Below are 4,212 nucleotides of genomic sequence, written 5' to 3'. Positions count from 1 at the left end.
CGGAAGATCTGACCTTGTCTGTGGTATTTTGAGTAGGATCAACAAAGGAGAGTGAATTGCGCGGGCTTCATCCTCGTTTATATTGAATGACCATTGACAACGGCGTTTAATATGAATTAGAGGAGATTAACTTGATGAGAGGGCATGAGTTAATCTCTTACATCTTTACCATAGAACGAATCATTCATTGTTGAATTAGTCTGTAAGAAACATTAATCCATAAAGATAAAGCATCTCCAAATCCTTAACTATTTTCTTATTATTGTTTTTACCTAATTCTTCATTGCTTTCCTTATTATTTTGTTCTATGTGCCTACAACAACAACCACTATTTTTCTATTTACCTGACTAAGATCTATAGGATAACCAGCTTGCTCAATCCATCAATCCTTGTGGGATCGACCCTTACTTATCTGAGGTATTACTTGGATGACCTAGTGCACTTGCCGGTGAAGTTGTGCGAGTTTAATTTTGTGCATCACACGCGTTACGAGGTACCTGATGCCAAATGCCAGGTAGCAGCATTTAGCACCAGCCCAAGAAAGTCAAATTTTCTCCTTTTTCTTTTGCACGAACTCTGTCAAACTCGCTCGGATTTTTCCTGAAATAAATAAAACCACAATGTGCCTCAAAGTAGCATCCAAATAGGCTTCAACACTAAAATCTCAATAAAACTCAATAAATTCATATCTAATATAATAAAAAAAATATAGAAAAGATGCTCACGCATCACAACACTAAACTTGAATTGTTGTTTGTCCTCAAGCAACTAAAAATAATATGAAACTGAGAAGTGGATTCGCTTGAGATTTGAGTTTTCAATTAAGCTCCTATCTACTCTCTGAGTGGGATTAATGACACCTTGACCCTGAATAGTTCCAGCATCTCACTATTATTTGAAGTTCAGGAATGTTAACATCCTTCAGAACTAGAACTTGGATAATATTATGAATTCTCCTCTTTTTAACCTCTAATTAATCCTTGAACAAAACATTTTCTTTTATTCTTTTCTTTGGTGCTTTGCACCTTGAGCCTAATTGTGACTCCAAATATTTTGTCTCAAACTTTACTTGACACAGAAACACCACAAGCACTTAACTAGGGAACTCTTTGAGTCCTAATTTTTTCTTTTTGAATTTTTCCAGTCAGTGGTGCTCAGAGCCTTTGGCATACTCTTTATTTGCACTTGGTCTCGACTCTTAGGCTGTGTTTGGTTGTTGCCTCAACATAGATGAGACATAGAAATATAAACACAAGAACACATAGACATAAGAAGACACTATTTCATATTCTGTTTGGTAAGTTAGACAGGACAGAAAATTGTAAAGAAATTAGTGTCTCAAGTTAGAAATTAGTGTCTCAACATTTTAGAGAGACACAAAATACATGTTTTTAATGGGTGCTTGTGTATGACCGTGTCTTTCATCATTTTTGTCTTAGTAAACAAACACTATACATGTACTCTCGTGTCTATGTTTTGATGGACATATATACCAAACAAACACTGCCTTAGTGCTCTGTATTAAGAATTCCTTGACACACTCACACGACAAGCATATGGCTAGGAAAATAACTCTTTGAGCTTTTGATCATACCTAACCTTCCTAGCCATTGATGCTCAGAGCCTTGGACCTTGCTTTATATTTCTTTTTTTTTTGCTATTTCTTTTGCTTCAAGGATTAATTTCTTATTTAATATAGAGAATTCATAATACTTCTCTAAATTTCTGTACCTCAAGAATCAACAACCATAACTCCAATATCAAATATGCACTATTCTTTTCATACATTTAAGCCACAGAAAAGTACCACCACATCAAGATAATTAAGACAATTAAGAATATATAAACCCAAGTTCTCATGCATTATACCACTTCTTTTCTTCTTCTCTCTCTCTCTTTTTTTTACATTTAAGTTCAATGAGCAATACATGAGACAACTTTTTCAACTAAAATAAAAATACTAAAACAATTAACAAAAAAAATAGAAAAGCTAAGACTATTAGAACTCATGCAAAGGATTGAAAACAAATAATAGAAAATAGGGAATAATAAAATAAAAGCAGAAATAGGAAAATAACAGAAAAAGAACTCAACCACCTCAGTCGTCATGGTGGCTGCCTCCTCCCTCTGATGGAGCTCCCGAAAATCCTCTCTGAAATATAAAGTCGCGCCTCATCTGCTCCATCTCCCGTCGCTGACTCTGCTGCTCCTCTAGAAGCTGCTAAAGGAGGGTAGAATGGCCCTCATGATTGATCCATAAACATCTTGTACCCTTTTTCCCTTCATCTTCTAGTTGTTTTTAGTGCAAAAATCCTCTTTGGATACCACTTTGTGCAAAAACTAAGGAAGAAGGTAGATGCTGTCAACCCTGACATCCTTGTATTCTAACGAGCATTACTTGAGCTACAGATGTCCAATTGATGCGGTTCCAATGAAGTTGGAAAGCCAACTTTCAAAAATTTTCAACAATATATAATAGTCTATATTTTTGTTCTAGAATCACTGCCAATTCGGGCGCTAACAGAACTCACTGCCCCTTCCCCGCGCGCTGAACACCAGAAAAACGCCCAAACTTCCCCTTGCCAGCGCTAAATGACAGAAAAACACCAGATGCAGGTCAAACTCACCCAAGGGAGCATCTTTAGTGGGATTTAGCTTTTAGCCTTTTAATAGCTATCTTTTATCTTATTTTAGTTATTTTTAATTACAAACAAAATCTTTTAGGCCTAGACTTTATTATTATTTTAGTATAAAATAAAATTAGGTTAATATAAAAGGGAAAAGACCCACCCTTTAAATAGGCATGGAGGATCTTCTCTCTTCTGCACGTTTCACTTTTTAGAACCCTAATTTTTCTCTGTAAGTCATGAGCAACTAAACCACCTAGGTTAAGATTAGTAGCTCTGTTTATTTCTATGGATTAAGATTATTACTTTTCTATTTTAATTAATGTACTGATTTAGTTTCAAGGATTGTTTTCGTTCTTTATCTTATGAATCTGAGTGGAATGATAGCATAACCTTTATTATACATGTGTTCTTATGATTCTCGACAGAGTTATCTCGCTTGAACAACAGCTTGAAAACAAATTCCTCCTAAATTGCTAATTACATGAACTAATTGGGATATGTGACATATAATCCTGCTAGCTTTGGGTAATTAGGGTTTTTGTGGCCATAAACTAGTTCTGAACTTAACCCTCTAATCGAAATTAAGTGACCACGACGGTGGCGGTTAACGAAGATTAGAGGAGACTAAATCACTAAGACATTAGGGTTTAGTGATTTATAGTTTGCCATGAAATGAATCTTGCATGATTTAAATAGTTGGTAAGAACTTTAATCCGGAAAAGTAAACATCTCCGAAGCCTTAACTGTTTTCTCACACTGTTTTTACACCAAAATCATTACTTGCTTTCTCTATTGTGTTTTCTATTCTTTAATTTACTGTTATTGCAAATTCAACCATTAAACACCCTTTACTGTTCGCCTAACTAAGCCAATTAGATAACTATTGTTGCTCAGTCCAACAATCCTCGTGGGATTGACCCTCACTCACCTGAGGTATTACTTGGATGATCCGGTGCACTTGCCGGTTAAGCTGTGCAAAATCCTAATTTGCGCACCAAGTTTTTAGTGCCGTTGCCAGGGATTGTTTGTGATTGACAACTACTAGTTGTCTGGTTGCTTCGATTAGGTATTTTTCTTAGTTTTGTTTATTTACTTTTCTTTTAATTTTTGAATTAAGTTTCATTTGTTTTTCGTTAATTTCTGAAATTAAGTTTGGTGTCCCCTTTAGTATTTTTTCTCTTTTTAAAATTTTCAAAAACACTAGTTGATTTTCTTTATTTAATTTTCAAAGTTTTATTAGTTTATCTTCCTATTTATTTTCGAATTTTTTTGATTTATTTCTTGTGTTATTTGAATTTTATTTTTTTACATAGGATACCTCACTTGGAATTCTCTACACTATGATGTAGAGATTTCCACTTTTCTTTGTTCCCTATTTGTGTGTGAGCAGAAACAGGAAGGAGTCATGGAGGTGTGTGCTATAGATGTAATTCTTGCTCAAAACAAGCTTCTAGTTCAACAGATGAGTTTTCTCACTCAACACTTGGGTGGCGTGTAGAGTCCAGTTTCAAAGATTCAGAGCACCTCTCCAGATATTAAGTATGATATGCATGGTAGCTCCCTTCAAGGTGAACCTTACAA

This window comes from Arachis ipaensis, chromosome B8 (genome assembly GCF_059453495.1).
Source record: "Arachis ipaensis isolate K30076 ecotype BB chromosome B8, ASM5945349v1, whole genome shotgun sequence".
Lineage (NCBI taxonomy): Eukaryota > Viridiplantae > Streptophyta > Magnoliopsida > Fabales > Fabaceae > Arachis > Arachis ipaensis.
The sequence above is the reverse complement of the archived record's forward strand: the minus strand, read 5'-3'. Positions refer to the sequence as shown.